Genomic DNA, 24,261 nt, shown 5'->3' on the forward strand with positions numbered 1-24,261 from the left:
ACAAAAGAAATTCCTCTTTCATAATTATCATCTGTATTATACTTTTAATGAGTGGGACATCAGGAGGTGGGATGTTATTGATTGAGCTCCTCGAGTCACTTCAGCTTTTCCCAGGTAAACTTTATTCAGCTTCTGGTGTGCAGGACATAAATCTTTATTGGGGATGGTGTGTCAGTGAACAGCATCATAAAACTGACTGCTGAATATTCCTGGTAATTTGTGGTGCCCTGCAAAGGTCAGCCCTGGGCTGTGGGAGAAGGGGAGCAGCTCCCAGCACGGGCACCAATTTATTTGGGAATTTCTGCCTGGTTAAATGGCTGTCAGGCATGACAGCTGCATTTATAGCAGGAGTTAATGCTCCAGGATCTGGCAGGACTCTTTGACTCTCCCGACCTCATCTTTAATTCAGCCCCACATTTCCATTTTGGTGGGCATGGGATGGATGTATCACATGGATGGGTTGATTCTTGTTTTTGTGTTAATGGTTTGTACCCTGATTTTGCTGTTGTTGGTGTCCATCCTATTCACCAGTCCTGAAATGGAGACATTCATTTAAAGCCCTTCAATACAGGGCAATATAAACTCCCTCAAGAATTACTGTGGATTTATAAGGTTTAGGCAAATGTTCAATCTCTGCGTGTCCAAAGTCCACCCCAGAATTAAAAGGAAGATAAAAACACCCCCAATTAACATCAGTTCTCCAAACCAGACTTTTTATTTTAACACAGCATTCCTGCTCTAAGGTTTGTTGGCATTTTGGGTTATTTTAAGAGTACACCATTTCCTTTATGAATATGTTGATTATCTATTAGAAATCCCTTGTGGTGCTGATTTTGTTGTTGTTGATGTTCATCCTATTCACCAGTCCTGAAACAGAGACATTCATTTCAAGCCCTCCAATATAGGGCAATATAAACTCCCTCAAGAATTACTGTGGATTGATAAGGTTTAGGCAAATGTTCAATCTCTGTGTGTCCAAAGTCCACCCCAGAATTAAAAGGAAGATAAAAACACCCCCAATTAACGCCATTTCCCCAAACCAGATTTTTTATTTTAACACAGCATTCCTGCTCTGAGGTTTGTTGGCATTTAGAGTTATTTTAAGAGTACACCATTTCCTTTATGAACACGTTAATTGTCTATTAGAAATCCCTTGTGGTGCTGATTTTGTTGTTGTTGTTGTTGGTGTCCATCCTATTCACCAGTCCTGAAACGGAGACATTCATTTCAAGCCCTCCAATGCAGGGCAATATAAACTTCCTCAAGAATTACTGTGGATTTATAAGGTTTAGGCAAATGTTCAATCTCTGCTTGTCCAAAGTTTACCCCAGAATTAAAAGGAAGATAAAAACACCCCCAATTAACATCATTTCCCCAAACCAGACTTTTTATTTTAACAGCATTCCTGCTCTTGTTTGCAGGATTGTTGGCATTTAAGATTATTTTAAGAGTACACCAGTTCCTTTATGAATATGCTGACTGTTTATTAGAAATCCTTCTTCCTCCAGGTAAAGACAATTTGTTACATTTATCAGAAATTCCGTACAGATTCTCCTTTGTTACTGGCACAGAGCTTTTCCTTTCTTTAAAACTTTGTCAGCAAGAAGATATTTTTCTGGCAACAATTTAATTGGGAAGGGAAAAAGGCTCTTTCTTCTTTTTTTTACTCCAACAAAAGGCTGCCCATGATTTTGTTTTGTGAACCATGGCACAGCCACGGACTCGATTCCATTTTATCCCATCTCCAAAGGCGCTGCTGCTTTGAGTTCCATCTCAGAGCTCCCTGTCCCACCCCTCCCCACTCATTATTTTGTTGTTGGAGTTAAATTGGAGTTTGATGGTTCAGTGTTTTAAAATCGAGCTGGAAGAGCACCCCTTAAACCGATCCTGCGCTTGAAAGTGCTGAGAGCTGAGTTGTCTCTCGTTGCTTTTAATTATCTCCAATCCTGCTGAATGCAGAGCTCACATTTCAGTGTCTGTGTTGTGGAAATTGTCTGTATTTCACTTACGCAGCTGCAGGTGAGGTGAGAATAAAAAGAGCTTAAAAAATAAGCTGAGCATGAACAGCTTGAAACAAGTCGAGTGCTAATTGTGTTACTAATGCCACCTTCATCTTCTTTTCGATGAGACAGGAAATTTTAAAAGCCCTCACTTGTAGAGCTGTTGTGCAGATTTTCAGAGCCACAGCCAAGTTCTAGACAGAGCATGAAAAAAATATGGAGAGGCCACTTCATTATACGACTGATAAACTGCCAGGTGATTTGGGTTCAGTCTAATGGCTACTTTTTAAAGACTTTTTAAAATTTTTAAGACTTTTTAAAATTCAGTTTGGAGTTTATAGGAAAATTTCCTCTGGCTGTGAAGGGAGTTTTGATAGATCCTGGGGAAAAAATAAAAAAATAATAATAATTAAAGAAAAATTATATATATATATATATATATATATATATATATAAAATTATATATAAATATATAATAATTATACAAAAATAATAATTAAAGAAAAATTATATATATATAAATTATATATAATCATTATATATAATTATTATATATTAAATATATAACAATTATATTACAATAATAATTAAAGAAAAATTATATATTATATATTATATAGTAATATAATAATATATAATATATAATATATATTATATATATAATTAAAGAAAAAAATTATATATATAAAAAAGAGAGATAAGATGGAAAAAATATCAAAGCACTGCTTTGGAGCACTGCTGGATCAGCTGGCACCAGGAATGGCTGCTGGAGAAGTTACTCTGATGGATTTTTATTGGATGAGCTCTTGGCTTGGGGTTGTAGCGAACAACGGGAAGGGAAGGAGCGAGTGTTGGGAGCGCCGGAGCCGCGACACAATCCCAGAGAATCCAAACTCCTGAGGTTTTCCTGCCTGGAAAACAGGCACAGGGCAGCTGGGTGTGATGCCTTTGGGGCTACCTAAAAACAGAGGCCAGAAAGAATCAAGGGATATGTTTATGGCAGATAAAGCCCCCAGGGCTACACCCAAACTGGACCCCGGGTCAGGGGTTTGCACACTTTGATCACTTTGGGCCATTTGCACATTGGGGGTTCATCTCCCAATTCCAGCTCCAGCTAATGAAGTCATTTACCCCAAGTTTTCCCCCCACAACTCACTTTTGTTCCCATCTCCGGGGCCTGAGGCAGTGAGGTGTCCTTGATCCCCAGGCCTGGAGAGGAATTGTTGTGTCTGCCCAAACTGGGGCAGCAGCTGCTGGCACTGTGTGTGGAGTTTAGAGTCACACACTAAAGAGCTGCAGGAGTACAAATGGATGGGAAATAGAAAAGCTCAAATCCTGAGGCTGAAATTGGGCAGCTCAGCTTTAATCCAAGGTCTCACCTTGGCTCTGCCCAAAAGAACGAGACAAAGCCACATGAGGGGACAACGAAAAAACCTTTGGGAATAGAAAAAACAACCTGGACCACAGTGTGCTCACCTCCTGCTCACCAGAGGGATTTTGCCATGAATTATGGTTCTGTCATGCCAAAATGATGAGTTTTGACTTCCATGCTAATTCTGGAATCGTTATTTAATGGTATTTTTAACCTTTGGCTGTGGCACGCCGGTAAAGCTTGCGGGAGGTGGGGACATTTATGGAAGTGCTGCTGTCACATCCTAACTTGGTGACAATATATCTGCTACAGATGTGGCTCTGCTATTTTATTTATAGGCAATGCAAATAAATCCATTATGGGCTAAAAATAAATCAGGCAAGCTAGTCCAAACAGGTGTACATCCCTCCAAAAAAGCAAAATGATCGATTGTTTAACATTAATCTTCTCTAAAACAAACTAGGAAGTTATTAATTATCAAACCCTGTATTTATTCTGCTGTGAAATTTCTCTATTGCCATTCACAAGATGTTGCACTTGTTCCTGGGACTTCTGAACTAAGCTTCAATCTCAGCATTTAAAATCTCTTCCCAATGTTCAAGATGTTCTACATATTTGCAAATTTTGTATTATGGCACCATAAAATCCACGAAGTGCTTTGAGCATTTAAACTGCACAAAGAAGCCACTGCAACTCATCACTTTGCCTCGAGTGTGATGGTTTTTCATGTCTCCAAAAAATGAATAGCAGGAGAGGGAATTCCAGGTATTTATTCTTAGTTTCAATTGGGCCTTTTACATCTGTACAATGGGTTAGTTAATGGTATTTGAACTTTTATTCAGGGGAAGAATTTAGAGTTCTGCCTTGGTAAGGGTTTTTTTTTTTCCTTTGCCCACATGCTCCAGCGTGACACAGGCAAAAATAATAATATCAACCCATTGGCTTTTTGAAGGAGCCATTATCTTTTTTATTAATCATCTGATGAGGGGAATGCATTCATCTCACAGCAGCAATTTCTCACGCTCTGCTCCTGGTGAATGGAGCTTTTGTGAGGCAGCAATTTTACCTCGACCTGTAACTCAGCTCTGAACCTCTCTCTCTCTATGAGGAATTGTCCCAATTCCTTCTCTCCAGTGCTCTGCATTTTACTGAGTGCCAGGAGCTTCAGGATTCAAAGAATCCTTGCCTGTGTTCAAACTAATTCCATCAGTAGGAAAAAAAAATCAGGATTTATTTTCTGTGACTTATTCCTCAACTTTTATACATCTGGATTATCATTAGCAGAAGGTGAAAAGTAATTTTACAACAGGTGCTGAGTTTTATACTTTTCTGAGAGGTGCTGGGAGATGGTTGGAGATGTTTTCCAGAGATGCTGTGGCTGCTCCTGGATCCCTGGAAGTGTCCAAGGCCAGGTTGGACATTGGGGCTTGGAGCAGACTGGGACAGGGGAAGGTGTTCCTGCCCTTGACAGCTGGATGAGCTTTAAAGTTCCTTCCAATCAACACCTTTCCATGATTTTATGAGTGGCTGTGAAGATTTAAATTCCTCTTTCCCTGCCCCTGGGAGCTCTGTGTAGCCCTGGTTTTGTGCCTGAGGTGTTTTGGTTTTCTGAAATTCTTTTCCCAGGGAGTTTTCTGTAAACAGGAGAAATGTTTTTGTAGCTGTAACTTTGTTATTCATTCCTTTCCCCAGGAGAGACTTCTCCTTGCTGTCCCTCTGCTCTGACCAATGGGAGTGAAGAGGTTTGTCTTTGTGTCACCAATCACATTGGTCTGTGTGAAATGGTATAAAAGGGAGACACATCCCAAAAATAAAGGAGTCATTTTCAGCCTTCTGAAATCTCAGAGTCTGTGTCGTTGTGATGTAAAACAACATCACTCTGCATTGGAATGTGCAGCACTTCATGGTCCATATCTTGTGTTTGTGAACTCTTGCAATGGAAAAACAGCTCATGCTGCAAGAATTCCATGATTACTGGAGGGCACATCCCTGCTACTTACATTAGAATTTCATGGATTTTTAACTTTTTTGGAAAAAACAGCTCATGCTACAAGAATTCCACCATGAGTGGAATGCACATCCCTGTTACTTACTCTTGAACTTCATGGGCTTTTTAAATTTTTATATTTTTTGCACGGTTGTTTAGATATTAATTAATTTAGGTATTAAATCGTTGCGGATTTAATAACGAACAGAATGGAAATGGTAAATTAAATTAACTGCTCTGCAGTAAAAAACCCCCACAAATACATCCCTTCCATCTAGGGCTTGATACAACCCAATTAAAAACAGGATAGAGCTCATCCCTTTGTCTTAATAAGCGTGTTAAATTAGCTATTTCCTCCTCAGAGAGAAACACGCTCGGAAACAAACTCCAGAACGTTTAGGAATGGGAAAGGAGTTGATTTCTTGTCCCCTGCTATTTGTAATCTGTGATTAAGTGGTGTGAAATGGGGCTAAGCCTTCCTGGCGCTGCCTTAGAGCGCTTCCCCCTCCCCTGTGAGCTCCAAATGTGTCTGGAACAAAAGTAGAGCAAGGCAGGACTAATCTCCATTTTCTCCACAGCCTTGGAAAATCTCTCCTAGTGATGTAAACTCCAAGCAAAGGCTGCCACGTGTTTAATCCCACAAATCTGGAGTTTAGGGAGGAGGGATATTAAAAAAGAGAAAGTGTTTGGAGCTCCTCCATTCCGTGGTAAAAGGAGTTGGAAGATGTGCTTCTGTCTCTATATAAAAATTCAATTTCTTGAGTCCTTTTTTTTTATTTGATTGAATATTTGAAACTGGAAGTCTCATTGATCAGAGGTTGATCAAATGCAAAATGTTTGAGTGGATACTCAGATGTATTATCAAATATGCTTTTAGTGGTGCTAAAAATGAAGTTATTCATCTGCTTTGCTGTTGCATTTCCACCTGCAACCACAGGGAAAACACACCTGCCCGAATCCTGTAGGAAAGGATCATTCCCTGCCCTTGATGCTGCAGGAATAAAAACATCACTATGAATAAAACCTTAATTTGGAAATTCTCAAAGTCTGATTGCATTGATGTGATCATGACTTCAACCTGTTTGCCAGTTTGATTTGTAAACGTTCCACACTGCGCCTCTTTTCCTTTTAATCTCCTGTTGTGCAGCCTAAATGAAGTTTATTTTATTTACTCTGATTTTTACTTGCATCAGAATAAAGGGAGACACGGTGTTGTGTTTACCAGGTAAACTTCTTTTTCCTGTGGAATTTTGGATACTCGTGGTTCAGAGTGCTGTAATAAACAAAGCTTTGCTGAAGCAAGGTTATAAAACAGATTATTATTTTCTTAAGAGCGATAGAGACACACAGGAGTCACCACAGAGCAATAAAAAGAGGAAAATTCAGGATCCTCAGGCAGCTGGAAGCAGATGTGTAAATGGAACCCACAAAAATGAAAGGTCATTTCTATATAATAAATATATAGTGCACTTTAGGGCTGTAAGTTGTTGAAGAGACATGATGTGAGGCAGAAAACAAAAGAAATTGGAAGTCCAAGGAGTCCAAGGGAAGTCCCTTCCCTTCCCTTCCCTTCCCTTCCCTTCCCTTCCCTTCCCTTCCCTTCCCTTCCCTTCCCTTCCCTTCCCTTCCCTTCCCTTCCCTTCCCTTCCCTTCCCTTCCCTTCCCTTCCCTTCCCTTCCCTTCCCTTCCCTTCCCTTCCCTTCCCTTCCCTTCCCTTCCCTTCCCTTCCCTTCCCTTCCCTTCCCTTCCCTTCCCTTCCCTTCCCTTCCCTTCCCTTCCCTGTAAGAAGCAGGAAACAATAAAATAACTGAGGGTCACAGAATATTTGGGGAGACTGATAAAATGAGAGAAATGGGAGCTTAACTGTGGTGCAGAACTCAGACAACCCCAGATTTTAAACCTATTTTGGAGGTAATTTGGCCATGGGAGGAGACCCTTGGGTAAGGAATGTTGGAGCAAATTTTTTGGGTAGTACCAACCTCTTTGGGATTTGTGGAGAATTGTTTTTGGTGAGAAACCCCCACTGAACTTATTCATTTTCTTATATTAATGTGGAGGTAGAACAAGTCTTTCCTGAGGTGATGTTCTTTATAACACAAGCTGCATTCCTTGGTTTGAGTCAGGTTCACATGGGGGGGATGTGGGATCTCCTCCTCCCTCCAACAACAACAGCAAAATATCAGCTCTGTGCCCAGGGCAGGGAGAATTCTGTCTCCAGGGCCAGCTGCACTCCACAGCCTCACCTTTGGAAAGCAGCAGCTTTGATTAAAAAAGGGGCAAAACCAGCAGGAGCCATTTTTTCCATGGCCTGGAAAAAAAATTTAATCTCCTTGACTGTGATCCTGGAGTTTGGTCCAGAGGAGTTTGTTGTGGTGCAGAAGTGAAACACTAGAGCCTTGCCTGGCTGCTTTCATTTGTAGAAGACATGGAGGTTTTAATGCAAAATTAAATTCTTCGCTGAGTGGCAGCAGTTTATTGATCTACAGGAATGTGTTGTGGTTAATAATTCTTTTGTGAAAAGTATTTGCTTTGTTATTAAACATTATTGAAGTTTCCTGATTCATTCATCTTCTCTTTTGCAGTTTGTTGTCATCGTGGCACACCACAAGGGTCTGGGGTGAGTGGACAAGAGGAAATGGATTTAAATTGAAAAGGAGCATGTTTAGATGGGATATTTGGGAAGAAATTCCTCACTGTGAGAGTGGGGAGGCTCTGGAATAGAATTCCCAGAGAAGCTGTGGATGTCCTTGGATTCCTGGGAGTGTCCAAGGCCAGATTGGACATTGGGGCTTGGAGCAGCCTGGGATGGTGGGAGATGTCCTTGCCCATGGCATGGGGTGGAATTTGATGATTTTTAAGGTTCCTTCCAACCCAAACCATCATGGAATTCTATGATTAAAATAATATAAATTCTTATCTTTTATTCACCTGAACCACATTTAGGGATCTGGACTTTCCCAATTCTCTGTTGTAGAACACTTTAGTCACCAACATCTCCATTCCAATGTCTCATATCGTATCTGGCTCTTCTTCTTCAGCGGAATGAAAGCATTTAAAATTGAAATTTGTAACGACCACAATCACTCAGTGAAGGTAAATGCAGTTATTATCAGTGTTCCAGTAAAGGATTTGGCTCTGTGGCTCCTCAACACACACTGGATGTTCACAGCAGAGTTGTTCTACAGCAGGTACTGACTAATAATGGAACCACTTCCTTTTGATTAGCTAATTGTAGCTGTTAATTAAACTCCATTTAATCACTGTGCCTTCTATTTAAACCTTGTTGTGGGGAATATCTCTTAATGTACACACGACTTGTTTGGGTGAATAATTCCACTGCATGTTGTTTATTAATAATTCAGAGCTGAGGTGCTGCTCTAATTTCCCCAGTAATGTCCTTGGTGGGTTTTACTCATTCAGGGAATTTTAATTTTAAAGAAGAAAAAGAAATTTTCCTTTAAAAGAGGCCCCACTGCTGTAATTGGCTTCAGTGGAGCCTCAGTGGTTCTCACCAGCATTTATTTGCATCATTAAAGGCATTTAAAAATCTGACCTCGTGAAGAACAATGTGATATTAGAACAAAGTCAAGCTCATTGCTTCATGAAATTCCCTCTGAAAACTCCATTTTTCCTGCCTTTTCCTCTCTCTTCTGCCATGAGAAAGGTTTGGAGACTTGGTGACTCAAAGTGCCCACTTGTTGTTGTCATCCTTGGGTGGTCCTGCCCTCCTCCTGATGGATTCCCAAATCCAGCCTGGGAATCCACCTGGGAATGTTCTTTTTGCAGGAATAATTTTGCTCCAAAACAATGAATGCACACATTTATCGGAATTTTTGTTTTACCTAAATTGTTATCGTTTTTAAGAACAAATTTAAAGCTGGAAAATGGGAAGAAAAACTGATTCTCTATTGAAAAAAAGTTGTTTCTTTTTAAAGAAAAAGTTGTTTTCTTTTTAAATTAATTCTATTTATCCTTTCTTTTAGTTCATTGACAACCAGCTGGACCTTTGACTTTTTGAATGCAGTTCTCTTATTTAGAGGCACCTCTGAAGTGACTCATTTAAGGTGTAGAAAATGGAACAGCAGCACTTTAATTTTTAATTATTTTATAGGATGCGTTGAAAAAAAGAATATGACTGAAGTATATTTAATATGTGCATCACTCTAAGATCATTTATTAGGTTTCAGCTATGTTTGAACTTCCAAAAAACGGGCAAATTTGTGCTGCAAGAGAAGAACAATGGTCGCTAAAAAAGCGTGAAAATCCAACCCCTCATCTATTTTAACCCAATCAGAATTGTCCTGGAGCAGAGTTCATCTGCTCTGCCCGTCCCTCCCCTTCACCTGCACTAAATGTCAGAACCTCTGAGGGATCCCAGCTCAGCCTCAGCAGGTGGGAATGTGTTGGGAAAGATGGGACAGGGATATGGATATGATTGTATGGTAAGAAATACTGGAGATGTAAAACCTGTGAGTGAAATAGAAATGAAAGGCAGTTTTGAGATGTGATCATGGCAGGCAGGAAAACGGTGATGAGCTGGAGATGGGTTGAAAGACAGGAATACAAGAGACTCAGGAATGTTGCCTTTCCACCCTGCAAAGGCATCAGGGAACAAGGACATAAGGAAAGGAGTCTTTAGAGTTTAGAATATAAAATGACATGGTAATGTAGTAGTTCTCATAGGCTGCATGCAAAGTTTGTAGGTTTTGTATCTTGCACGGGTTGGTCACTGTAAATTAGAATATTCAACACAAAAAGAGATAGAATGGATTGGAACAAGGTGATCACTCTCTTGCCTCTCACCTTTTCCCCCCTACTCTCCTCTTCACTTGCTCTTTCTTGCTTCACCCCTCTCTTCCCCTCTCTCTCTCTCTTGCTCCTGTTTTCTCCCCAAGCTTTTCCCCTGCTCTTACCCCATTTCTACCCCTTATTTCTCTTTTATCTCTCTCTCCCCATTCTCTCTTTAGGGCTTTGCTGGTGGCTGAAGGCAAAGCCCTCTTTACCCACGACCTTTGCAATAAACCCACCTGTTTCTAGAACATCTCAGGTCTGCAAAGTTCCTTGTCCCACCATCCACGGAAAATACTACAGGAATGAACCAATGTGGCACAAATATGAAAAGAGAGTCAATAAATACCCACAGCATTGCAATGCTGGGACAGGAACCACGGTCAGATCCATAATGTCCAGCTCTAGATGCACTCCTCAAAGAGCAAAAGTGGTTTTGTCACTTCAAATGGCATAAAAAAGAAAAAAAAAAAAAGGTAAATTGCCTTTGCCTGGGCATGGTGCTTGTCTGATTTAAGAGCTGCTTAACTCCCTGTCTGAAAGGCCAGTTCCAATTCTTGCCTATGTGATTCACCCAGGAGCTGCAGGGAGCTGGGAGAGATAAAAAGCTTGTAGGGCTGTTAGCACTATTTTATGTTGGAATTGATGCACCAGGCTGCCAAGTAGCACAGATGCTTAATACACTCAATTTGTAAAGGAGATTTTAATCTTCACGAGTACATCTCTTTTCGCTTTCAGTCCCCGTCTCTTCTTGGTGAGAAGGAGAAATATTCAGCCAGGCTGAGGACACTAAACCAGCTTAAAAAAAATAAAAAAAAAAGAAGCTTCCAAGCCCTGAGATGGCCACTAATGGATCTTGAAATTGGCCTGTGAAAGCCCCTGATATTCAAGTGTAGAGATTCCAGTTTATTTCAGTAAATCACCACAGGATGGGAGGCAAAAAAAGCTGGACAAGGCTGCAAATGGGGAAATGGGGTTATTTGCAGTGGTCAGGGCTGAAATTCAGCTTCTGAGAGGAGTCAGGGCTTGGGGAAGCTGGAGAGAAAAGGTGAGGAATATTTTGCTTTTATCAACCTCCTCTGGTATTTTTTTTGTGTGTATTGTTAAGGAGAAGCACAGTCTGTAAGCTCCAGGTTGAGTTTTTAATTAACGTGGGGGTTTGTTTTTGAGTGTGGGTGAATTCAGCTATAATTTGGTAAAGTTTTTGTTTTTTTCTTTGCTATAACAGATGTATTTTTCTTTGGGACGCTGTTAAAATAACATCACTAGGTCTGTTCTCCAACATCATTCCCTGATGGCTGCGTTCCCACCCTGTGACAGTGTGGAGTCTGTATTTATGAGTTATTTCAGGACATTTCACACCCTTTTCAGATTTAACATTTGGTCTGTGGTTGGAGGTTTAAATCTGGCTCCTGCATAAGGAAAAGCTGGGCAGTGGGATTTGTGACCTTTGAAAGCTCCACACGAGGAAGGAATTTGTGATAAAAAATCTCTGTAATGGTCAAGAGCCCAAGGGGAGAGTGGGTGCCATTAAATTATTGGAAATCAAGGAGCAAATCCAGGCTTAGCAATTCCATGTGGGGATGATTTGTATTTGGGAGTTGAGTTACTCAAAGGTGTTTAATTCTGGGGTTCAAACTCCCAAAGGAGATTGGGACTTAGAAAAATGGCAGGAAAACTGGTGGGGTTGTTTGTCAGGGAAAGAGTAGCTGCAATTGTTGGTCAAAAATCCCAAAATCCAGTCAGGTCAATGGAGGGACTGTTATCAATCCAATGATGATGTCATCATCATTATCATCATTATCCAGCTCATCCAAAGTCCAGGCAGGTCAATGGACTCATTGTCAGTGACTTCATCAGTATTTGTATTAAGCCCATGGTGAAAATTAAAGGGGACAGTGGGCACCATTAAATTATTGGAAATCAAGGAGCAAAGTCCAGGCCCAGCAATTCCATGTGGGGATGATTTGCATTTGGGAGTTGAGTTGCTCAAGGATGTTTAATTCTAGGGCTCAAACTCCCAAAGGGGATTGGGACTTCAGAAAATGGCAGGAAAAGTGGTGGGGTTGTTTGCCAGGGAAAGAGTAGCTGCAATTGTTGGTCAAAAATCCCCAAATCCAGTCAGGTCAATGGAGGGACTGTTATCAATCCAATGATGATGTCGTCATCATCATCATTATCATTACCCAGCTCATCCAAAGTCCAGGCAGGTCAATGGATTCATTCTCAGTGACTTCATCAGTATTTGTATTAAGCCCATGGTGAAAATTCAACTTTTACTGGAAAAAATTCTGGTACAGAATAGAAACACATTTTCATCCTTGTGCAAATATGCCGTATTTGGGTTGATTGACAGCTGGTAAAAGATGTTTCTGTATTTTATGCCTGTCCCATTTGCAGTCCATGGCTGTGTCCCCCTCTGATTCAGGAAGGGGGACTCAGACATTTCCCATATAATATTTTCTTTTATTTTGTCAGGGCCAGAAGTTGGACTCAACAATCCTTGAGGGTTCCTTCCAACTCAGCTTTTTCTGTGATTTATTGTGGCTAAAATGATGAATATACCTCAATCTCCCCATTTTCCTTCCTCCTTTCAGGCTAAATGACACCATTTGTTTGGCTCTGCACTGACTCTGGTGGGAGCATTGCTCACACATGGTGACTGATTTAATGAACATCACGTCATTAAACCCAAAAACCCTCCTGAGAAAGCACTGCAAGCCACAAGTGGAACTCCTACAAACACAAGTGGTGAGTATTTTATCCCATTATATTGGCTAAGCTTCTCTAGGGTGGGTGTGTTCAGTCAGAGCTCCCTTAATTATTATTTTTTTCACTGATTTCTGGTCTGGATAACAGATCTAGACTGACATGACCTGTCTGAGGCATTCAAAACTCCACTGAAATCCTTGCCAAAGCAGGATTGCTGCGCCTGATGCCTGTGAACAGCAAAGGAGCGGCTGCTAAAGGTGTTTCATCCATTGTGCAAGCTCTGGGGATGAAGCCTATTTAAATATCCACAGGTTAGGCAGCGGTCCTCATTCCTGCTTCCTGGAGCATGACAGGGAATCTCACCCGCTACCCAAGTGCAAATAAATACAATCATCACTCCTATCATCATGGATTTTCTGCTTTGCTTACCCAGCCCTCAGCTCTGAGACATGCTCAGACTCCAATGACTCCTGTAACAAACATGAGAAGTGGCTCTTCAGGGCTGCAGAGTGGATTCATTTGTAATTTTGCTGTTTAAGCTGCTCTAACGGTGCTGCATCACTGTTTTTTTTGAGTTTCTTTTTTTTTTTTTTTTCTTTAAGGAACAAGTTGTTGTGGCTGCTGCTACACACATAACTCCAAAAAGCTTTGTGGTAATAATACAGATAAGCCAATGCTGCTCATAGAAAAAAAAAATCCAGTGTTTATAATAGCTGGAGAACATTCCTATTTGTATTTCAAATTTCCCCTGTACACGGCAGCTGGAATTGATTTCACGCCGGCCCCGGTGCTTGGGCTGAGCTGCCTTTGCTCTTGCAGGGAGAAGAGGCATCTGAATGAAGAAGATCCTGTTGTTCTCCTTGTCGCATTTGCTCCTGTCTGAATTGAAAAGGAAGCAGAATGGGAAGGAAACTTTCCCCATTTTTGAGGTGTGGGTAAAACCTCTTCCAGCAGCAGCAGTGGTGGCTCTCGGGGCAGTGTGTGGGTTTGGGGTGACAGTGATGGTCCCAGATTTGTGACAGGGTGAGGGTTGCTCAGGGGACAGCTGGGGTGGGGTTTGGGGGCTCTTCACCATGGCTCCTGCCAATGTGGACCTCTGGAATGGGAGGGAGCTGAGGGAAGGGGCTGCTGCAGGGAAGTGGAACCACGGGGTGGTTTAGGTTGGAAAAGACCCATAAAATCAAGTCAAACCATTCCCCAAGGCCAGCACTGACCCACATCCCCAAGTGCCACAGCTTTAAATCCCCCCAGGGATGGGGACTCCACACTGCCCTGGGCAGCTGTGCCAGGGCTGGACAGCCCTTGCAGTGAAGACATTTTTTGAAATATAAAAAACCTTCCCTGGTGCAACTTGAAGCCATTGTTCTATCACATGTTACCCAGGAAAAGAGACCAACCCCACCTGGCTCCAATCTCCCTTCAGGGAGCTGCAAGAGAGTGAGAATCCCAAAATCACTGAGGGTGGAAAATCCCTCCAAGACTTTGGAGTCCTGTAAGCCATCCCCACCTTGTCCACCATCCCAGAGCACTGAGTGTCCAATCCTTCCTTGGACACCTCCAGGGATGGGGAATCCAATCCTCCCTTCCAATGCCTGACCACCCTTTCCATGGGGAAACGGCAGTGAGAATTCCCCAAGATTCCCAAAAAAATCCAAATAATCCAGTTGCAGCTGCAGCTCTTGATGCAGAATGGCCATGGAAAAAGGAGCAAATGTGGCTGAGTCGGGAAAAGTCCATCACGACCCAGAGATGATTAAAAATACAGAATAAAAACTTACCTGGAGGGGCTTGTGAGCACATCAAGGGTCTTTGTGCCAAATGATTTTATAATGGCTGAGGAAGAAATTATTTATTAGTTCATCAAACATAAAGGAATAGTTAATGAGAGCATTCATTATAATCTTTGTTGTGGCACATAATTAGCAAGCTCTGCTTCTGTCTCAGCGCTGCTGCTTGAGCACGTCTGGGAGAGTAAAATGTGTGATTTATAACAATATTACAAACCACAATATTTCCCCCCCAAAATTAATGAATCCTAGCAGAGAGAAACAGGGAATGCATTTACCAAGATTTGAGTCTGCTTCTAAAACAGCAAATTGTGAACCAGCAGCTGTTTTCTTGCAAGTCCTGCTTTTTTTTTTTTTTTTTTTTTTTTTTTTTTTTGGTCAAAATTTGAGACATTTCAGCCTGGTGGGAGTGACATTTCTAGCAATGATCATCATGACTGGAGAGTTTGGGTTATTCAGGACATACAAAACATTTCTGTTCAACTTCTTCATCAGCAGATTCTGCTTTTAGTCCATCTTTAAGTTCTAGGGAAGCTTTTGGTTTTATGAGGTATTGGGTGTCCAACCCCAAAATTCTGGGCCTTACAAGGAAACCTCTCACTGAGCAGGAAATTGAACCTGACCTTTAAATTTGGGCCTTCATCATCCTCTTAAAATGTAACAATTCCTTTAAGTGCTGACCACTAAAAAATTCCCAAATCCTCACTCACTAACATCAATTTAAGGCTATTAACTGCTGACAGAATTTCACCTCCATCAGAGTCTACAGCACAGAATTTATGCTAAAAAAAAAAAACCATGTTATGGGCTTCTAATTTTGTAAGTGCAATAATTGAATGGCCCAGGATCTTATTAGGGTCATTGAATAATATTCACATCTGTCTTTCTTTTTTAATCTCTTTTTTTCTTCTAAATTCTGCCAAAGTGGCTATTTTTACTTTTTTTAACAGAGTATAAAATGCAGAATTCTGAATAGGTATCACATACCTGGATAAATAAAATGGGAATTTTTTTTAATTTTATTTTATTTTAATGTGTTATAGTTCTTTTTGAAAACAAGTGGTCTCAAGTTGAGCTGGGGAGGTTCAAGCTGGATTTTAGGAAAAATTTTTTTCCCTGGAGAAGTGGTGAAAGACTGGGAGAGGCTGCCTGGAGCAGAGCTGGGATCACCATCCCTGGAAGAGCTCAAAAAATGCAAAAAAGAGCTCCCTGGGATGTGATTTTTGTGGAATGGGGATATTCAAAGGTTGGACTTGATGATCTTGGAGGTCTCTTCCAACCTTAATGATATTGAAATGCTTGAGCACTTCCCTGAGCCAGGGCTTGTGCCAGTTGATCAGGCTTTGCAAATATTCTGGATTGCCTGAAATGTCTAAACGTATTTAGGAGCATAAATAGAGCATCAATAAATAATGTGGATTATTAGAAAGCCTCACACATCCCGATGTGCCTCCCACCATTAGGAAAAAGGCTGCCAAGGTGATTAGGAATTCACAAAGAGGATCCACAATTAATGTTAATCTGCTTACAACTCACTAATGGTTAGGGTTTAATGATTTTTTAGATCCACTGTTGCTGCTTGTGGTGCTTAGCTGGGCTTTCATTTTTTATCCCTTTTTTTTTTTCCCTGCAAATAATAATTGAGATAAATATTTTAAAATGTAAGTAGGGCAATATTTACTTTTGTGTTTTAAATGTAGGACTTGTGATAGTCAGAAGTGTTTTCTGACAGTTCCTATCCCACTGCAAAACTTTTTGGTGTTTTCCAGTGAAGTTTTCTTTGGATTTATTGTTGTTTGTCCTCCTGCTCCAGGTGTGGGGCTCAGTTAAACCAAACCAGCTCAGACACCTTTTGCTTGAAGTGAAATATCTTTTATTGGGGCACAGAGACAGCAAAATCTTTCCTTTTCCAAAAATACCAATGAAAATCAGCTTTGGGGACTGAACAAAGCTAAAAAACCCCAAAATAAAGGAGAGATCCCAATGGGTGGTGCATCTTTCTGCATCCTGTACCTCTAATATTTATTCATGGTATTCATGGGGTTTATTCATGGTATTAGGTTCTGTGTGAATTAATTAGTTTGCTGCATTTTGGAAATTAATTGGGTTTTGGTTATTGATTATGTTTACTGTCAGTATTACAAAATAATAATAAAAAAAATTAATAGCAAGGTAAATCCTCTCATTTATTGTGAATTAGGGGACTCAAACCGAAGTACTTGCTTAAATATTATTACATATTTGAATCTATATATTCTAAAAAGAAAAATCGATTTATTTTTTTAAAAAATGAAAGCCTTAGGTCCAACTTGTACTCGAAGCAAAAAAAATCTCCCTGATTTGAGCACACTTGAAGGAGAACTCCAGTGGATTTAGGAAGGTATTAACTCAGTGCTGAGATGGATGGGATTAAGAGGTCAAACTGGAAAGAAACAGAGCAGAGCAGAGCCTGAACCTGACACACCAATCCGTTGTCTTCATAGATTTTTAAGCAAGAAAATGCCATTATAAACATCTTTCCTGACCTCCTGTGTATTGCCAGGCAGGAAATTTAATCCCTGATTCCTGCATTAGGGGAAAAACCTCTCTGCTCTGTTTCATGAAAAGCTTGTCTTGTTTGTTTTGCTGGGTGATATTTTGCCTTCTCAGAGCAGAGAACATCACCTGCCATCAGAAAGGCAATTTCTGCTCCCATTGCTGGGGATTTCTTTGGAGCATTTTGATGTCTCCTGTCTAAATAAAGGCTCCACAAAACAAACCCCGCTGAAATCAATGGAATCACTGCTCAAATCTCTTCCCATCACTGCTCAATTCTTGATTATTTGATTATTTTTTTCCCTCCTCTCCTCAGATTACAAAGAGCTTTTTTGTTTGTTCGAAACCTAAGCCCACCTGGACCTTTCCTAAGCCTGGATTGGCCATAAATCCAAGATGAAAATCCTCACTCTAGTCCCAAGTGGGACATTTAGTGGAGGAATTCCACACAATCAAGGTAAGATGAGTTTTTAATTTTTTTTCCCAGCTCAGGAAACTGGAGGGATGAGGTTGGAATTTTTGGCCAAAAGTTCAATCAGAATGTAAAATAAGCTGGGAAAACTGCTGAGAAATGTGTTTTGTAGGATCTGTTATATCTCCCACTCATTTCAAACCCAGAATTGTGCTCCCCACATTGAGAAAATTTGGATTTTTTTATATCCTGTCACACCTTCAGTGACTGGATTTGTCTGCCCTCACTTTATTATGACAAGAAGTGAAATCCCAAGGGAATTTAAGCACTTAGGCTGTTTTATTCAATCACTGTAAATATATTTATATGTAAAGAAGTCTGAATTTTCGACCAAAAACAAAATAGGATTTGCAGGTTGTTTAGATGAGTTTCTCCACAGTCTGATTTGTGCTGCCCACATTAATGGAATCACCACGTTCCGTGGTATTTCTGTAATCGTTGCTTTATCTTAATTATAAGCAATTTGCAAAAGGCATTGGAGTGGAAAAATAAACAAAGGAATAAGAAAAATCTCAGCTAAATGCAGTTCCAGAAAGATATAATTATGTTATTGATTTCATTATCAAACATTAACTAATTTGGGGCTTTAAATCAGCTTTTCAGCCGAAGTGTTGCTCTGAGAGTATTGAGTAATGCTAATTCTTTTTTTTTTCCATTTTTTATTAGATTTTCCTCTGGAGGGAATTTTTGCATTACGAAGGTGGATAAAAAATAATCTGAAATTATGTTTTAAGATTTTGAAAGTACATTTGTAAGAGTCCCAAATCTCAGATTCTCTCCAGGTGGGAATGCTTGGCTCCTCCCCCTGGGCATTGGGAGCATCTCCCAATGGGATGAGGAGTCGTGCAGTGGGGCCTTGGTGGCCCATTAAACACAGACAGTCCTGCAGTGGGGCCTTGGTGGCCCATTAAACACAGACAGTCCTGCAGTGGGGCCTTGGTGGCCCATTAAACACAGACAGTCCTGCAGTGGGGCCTTGGTGGCCCATTAAACACAGACAGTCCTGCAGTGGGGCCTTGATGGCCCATTAAACAGAGATAACTCCTGGAGGGAGTTCCCTGTGAGTCCTGGGCAAGGCATTGATGGGCCATGAGCAGAAGAGCCCAAAGGAGGGGCCTGGGAAAACACTGCCCCACCTGGTTCCAACAGCTCATGAAGATGGTGATGGAATAAATACTTTGTGCACATCCTACACTGCAACCCAGGACAACTGGTGATAAAGCAGAGCAGCAGGTGAATTTATCAGCAGGCACCTGCAATCTGGGGGATCTCATCCGAGGAAAGACCCTGGTGGACTGGGGAAGGTTTGGCCTGGCTGACACAGTGAGATACTGTTAAATCATCCTCTGGCTGATTTATCCCTGCCTTCTGTTGCCAGGTGAGTTCATAAAAGCTCATTGCAGTTAATCTGCATCCACTGGGTATTGCCTGGGTGTCTCTGTGGCTGGAATGAGGCTGCAGTCACGCCTTGGCCAGGGGAGCAGGGCTTAAAGCTTCTGATGTCCGTGAATTAAATGAATCAATCTCTTCCAACACACTTTAAATTGATCTTTGATTGGGCCACATGGCCCTTGGATAAGACACCCTGGTATTAGTCAATTTGACTTGGAAAGATGATGATACAAATTCAAATGGAAAGATGATCTATATTGAGCAGCTGTGGTTCTGCAGAGTGATTTTTTTCTTTCTTTCTTCTCTTTTTATTAGTATGCTGCTCTGTTTGTGAAGTCCCTTTTGTGAATACTGATGTCTGAGCCCAGGGCTGTGTCCAGAATTGCAAACTTGGGCATTTGCATTAACGATCTGTGGCCTGTATTATTGCTTTAATCCTGCCTTCAAATTGCTCAGAATCTATAACACAAAATGCTCCCATATCCTGTGCTTAAAAGAACCTATTTATGTCTAACACACTTACTCAGAGCTGCCTGCTGGTTTGAAGGGTCTGTCTTCAAGTGGTTTGAAATTCATATTGAAATTTGTGTGAAGGGCTTGAGAATGTACAATTGAGATTAAAGTCCTGGATTCCCGAGGGAAGGGGCTATATCCAGGCACAGGGACTGCAAGGGGAGGCTCCTTTATGTGTCATGGGGACAGTGGGCAAGTGGAGTAAATATTTTCCTTGATTTCAGCAGGATTTGTGTGACCTTTACAGAAGTGACAGTGTGAAAATGAGGTGCAGAGTGATTTCCAGCTGATTTATTCTTGATTAACCAGGAAAGCAAACGCCAGTAATTTTTACGGGCGTGGAAAAGGTGAAACCTCACTGACCTATCTCAGATGTTCTTCAAACGAGGCTTATCCTCACAAATAAGAGTTTATTTTAAAATCCAATAATTACCTGATTTATTAACGAGCTGAACCAATGCCTCCTCAATGTCAGGCACCTTCTGCTTTCAGCTTCCCTCTCTCACACGCAACTCCACCACCAAACCTGATTCCTAACCCCAGCTGATTTCAGCCCATAATTAAAATTTCATGGCTAAATTATAAATAACCCTTTCCCCTTATCCCCTGCCAAAGAAGATTTGCAATGGGACGAGTGACAAGGCAGGGCATCTCTGAATTGAGATCTGGAGGCTCCTTTGGAGCTGCTGCAATGTGATTGCCCTGTCAGCTGCATCAATATCAGAGGGCCAAGATCAATCTGTAATGAGGGGAGATGAGGTCATTTATCCAGCTGGATCCTTCCCCAGGAACTGGAAGCTGGAATTACCATGGTTTACCATGGCTGGATGTTGCTCTTCACACATCCCTAGTTTGGAATAGCCAGCAGTAAATCAAATTAAACCTCCAGAGCATCAACGTGTTGCTCCTAAAGATTTGAATAAAAGCAGGTCATAATTCAGGCTTTGGAATGTAGTTTATGTCTCTAAAGCACAGAAGACAGCATTTTGTCTCTGTTTTGTTGTTTCTAAGCTTAGTGTTGTGTTTTTTCACAGGAGTTTAGCTGGAGAGCTGTGGGTGAAAGGGGGATAAGTGACAACCTCAGGTGGCTGCAACCAGGAGAGGGTGAACTGCACCTAAAAGCTGCTTGGGCTCTGCTCTGCTGGGGATCTGCAGGTCATGGAGGGGATCACCCACATGGAGGAGCCCAAAGGAATCCTCTGATGCCAAAAATGACACCTGACCTGATACTTCCTGCTGCTTTTCCCATCTGAGGCATGACTTGACTATTCCACATCCTGCAGTGTGTGCCAGAGGCTGGATGCCTGCTCTGGACAGATCCTGGTGAAGGGATGACAGCTTTAAAAAGGTGAAAAGCCTGCTCAGCATCACAGTTCCCCTGCAGGAACTCTCTTACCAGCCCCTCTTACACAGAGTTTCATGCTCCATTTGCCTCCAGCAATGTGGGTTTAAGTTCCCATCCCAGCAGGGTCATTTCCCCCTCCCAGCATTACAAGCGGGTTGTTTTCCAGGTAATATCTGGAAGTTTGATGTCTGGGAGAGGGGCTGAGCTGCTGGAATGCAGCAAAGCACTGACAAGTGCAACAGGGCTGTGTCAGTGCCAGCTGAGGGCTGAACTTCGTTTCTATAAAAATTATTAAATTCTATAATTTTATAGAGCTGTGGTTACAGCCTTTGCAGCAGCAAAGATGTGTTGGAAGTTGTGATCTCTGCTTCTTTAAAATTAGTGCTCTGGAGGTGGGCAAGAGGATGATGATTGAAAATTCATAATTAGGCAGTGACAGAGAGGGAGAAGTAAGGATGTGCTGCTCACCTGTGTCCCTGCAGACGCTGTCACAAACATTTGAGACAGCATCCATCCTCCAGAACCCCCCCCTCCTTGGTGATGGTGTGGTTCCAGCTGTCTGTCATCAGTCAGGACTGGGTAAAGACAGCCCTGACAGGCCAGCCAGGCATGCCAGAGGGACACAGAGGAGATTGGAAGAGCTCTGGCTGCCAGGAATGGCAGTTGTGCTCCTTGCCAGAGCAGGGCTGACAGCTCCAGGGCTGAGGGCGGCTGGGAGCTGGGATTAGGCTGCTGATCTCCCCAGGATCTGGGAGGGTATCAGTGTCAGCCCTGGTGTGGATCAGCAGGGCCAGGGGGGATTAGGGAATAAACCTCTCTAGCCACACAGGTTCCCTCCAGGGCAGGAGGAGTCTGAGTAAAGTGGATTGTGAAGGGCTTTTCTTGAATTCTCTCTGCGTTGTGACTCTAAAAATTCCCCCCTTTCAAGCGTGTCGTTGCTTGGGGCTGGTGATAAAGAAAGAATCACTCACAGAATTTTGCATGTTCTGAGAGGATGTATTGGGAGTTGAGCCTGGGTGAAATGTGATGCAATATTTTTATTCCCACCTACTCGTTGCCATGTGTTGGAGCAGTTTTGTTAATTCACATGTTGCTTTTAATCGACAAAGAATTTTATGGTTCTTGCTATGGATGTGCCACTCCTGCAGCTTTGTCCCCTCACTCCTCATAAGAATTTCTTCTTTACTGAGTGACTCAGGTAAAAATACCCTTAATTTAATAAAAATAATAGTCTAATTTAATATAACTGATTATTTATATATATATATATAAAATATAACTTATATTATATATATATAACTTATATAAATATATATATATATATAATATAACAGTTATTTAGTAACTGTTTAATACTGCTTGATGAAGAAAATCTGTTTCAACCAACACAGGTTAAAAGTGACAGAAAAAAAAAAATAAGAGTTGCTCTAGAGAAAGCTCTGATGGCATCTTTTAAAAATGAACTCAATACAAAGCATAATTTGTAATCATTTATGTACTTTTAGACTGGAGGTGCCTGAACATTCTGGTGTAGTGTCAAAGAATTAAAACCTGAATTAAATTAGTAACAAAATAACTAATTAGATAATTCTGATAGTGACTGCTTACCTGGCAATGTGTTGTCCCACTATTGCCTGGGTTTTAATTGAAAAGAAGCTCTTGGCACTGAAAGGCCTTACAGAGCTGGAAGGGTTGGTAATGAGGAACCAAATTAAATGAGAAGTCAGCTTTTTCCAAATTTAATATCTTTCTAAAGTTAATTGGGATTAGTTCATCCACTCACTTGTTTAACTTGTGGGTCTTGTTGAAATAGAATCATCACAGCCTGGTTTGGGTTGGAAGAGACCTCAAAGCTCATCCCATTCCACCTCTGCCATGGGGAGGGACATTTTCCTCTATCCCAGGTGGCTCCAAGCCCTGTCCAACCTGGCCTTGGACACTTTCAGGCATCCAGGGACAGCCAGACATTTTCCTGGTAATTTATGGCAGGGCATCATCACTGTCTCGGTAAAGAATTTCTTCACCAATATCCAAAATTAATTAACTAAAAACTACTCCAAGTGCAAGAATGGACTGTTAGTGAAGGTCATCAATCAACTTTGCATTAAATAAGACTTTTCTAAGTTTTTCCACCTGAAAAACTACTTTTTGTAAAAGAAAAATTGACAACATTTTTAGAAGTAAATGTGGAATTTTCAATCCCTCCTTCAAAAATCTTTCCTCAGAAAACATCCCTCCTCCTGCAGGTTGCCACTAGAATTCCAAACATTAAAAATAACCCAAAACACACTTCAGAAAACTCCCCTTTTTTTGACCTCACTGGAAGGAGCCCTCCTGATGCTGTTTTACACCACAATGACACAGACTCTGAACTTCAGAAGGCTGAAAATGACTCCTTTATTTCTGGGATGTGTCTCCCTTTTATCCCATTTCACACAGACCAATGTGATTGGTGACACAAAGACAAACCTCTTCACTCCCATTGGTCAGAGCAGAGGGACAGCAAGGAGAAGTCCCTCCTGGGGAAAGGAATGAATAACAAAGTTACAGCTACAAAAACATTTCTCCTGTTTACAGAAAACTCCCTGGGAAAAGAATTTCAGAAAACCAAAACACCTCAGGCACAAACCAGGGCTACACCCTCCTGCTCCCTGTGACATTCTAAAGAAAATTGATACAAACCCCAGCCTTGATAAGGAAGGGGAGGAAAACGCGTCACAGCCGCGGCTCAGCGGGTAAATGAGTGAAGGGTGGAGAGTCATGGCTTGATGAGCTCCATGTCTCCATCTGACTGAGCACATGGAACAATTACCGAGCAGTGCCCAGAGCCCTGATTTTCCCCTCCCTCAGTGGAGTTTTTAGATGGATATAACCTTGCCATCCTCACTGAAATAATGCCTCACTTATCAAGCCGTGGTTGGGAGGATTTTGTGCGCGGAGCGGAACCGCTCCTGCTAAAACGCAAATGGGAGAAGCCGCTTTTGTCAAGATAAAGATGAGATTTTTAATGTTCAAATGAGCCTGTGGATTGGTTTTCCTTCAGCCAATGAGGCATGCCAATCCATTTTTTATAAACTGGCATTTAAGAAAAATCATGATTTGTAAAAAAAATTAGGGTGCGCTTTTCATTTAAAGACAATACTTAAATATTTACAGTAAATAAAGTCAAGACCTTCACGGTCCATTAAAGCAGAAATAATTCTGCTGCCACAGCAACCGTGCGAGGAGTTTTCATTGAGAAATGAGGAAAATCTCCCTGTTTTGGTTCACTTCAGCAAAGATATGGATCATTTTCTTCTTTCACGAGTGATTTTGCTGTTGAGACGTTTCTCACAAGGGCAAGGCTGGATTCACACCT

The 24,261-nt window shown here is 41.3% G+C and overlaps 2 long non-coding RNA genes across 3 annotated transcripts in view; one reads left to right on the forward strand and one right to left on the reverse strand.

Annotated features, from left to right (window-relative positions):
* Positions 1–24,261, forward strand: part of LOC310913316 — a 525,559-nt gene that overhangs the window by 436,035 nt on the left and 65,263 nt on the right. The gene's annotated exons all lie outside the window — the stretch shown is intronic.
* Positions 2,733–23,311, reverse strand: LOC310913140. 2 transcript variants are annotated; one of them, XR_014590768.1, is made up of 4 exons: positions 23,219–23,311; positions 14,638–14,692; positions 10,501–10,589; positions 2,733–2,958 (listed from the first exon to the last, which is right to left on the reverse strand). It is a non-coding gene; the product is annotated as an uncharacterized lncRNA (long non-coding RNA). The 2 variants fall into 2 exon arrangements; XR_014590769.1 differs by having other exon boundaries at positions 10,387–10,589.

Source organism: Zosterops lateralis (genome assembly GCF_965231275.1).
Source record: "Zosterops lateralis genome assembly, chromosome: 10".
NCBI lineage: Eukaryota > Metazoa > Chordata > Aves > Passeriformes > Zosteropidae > Zosterops > Zosterops lateralis.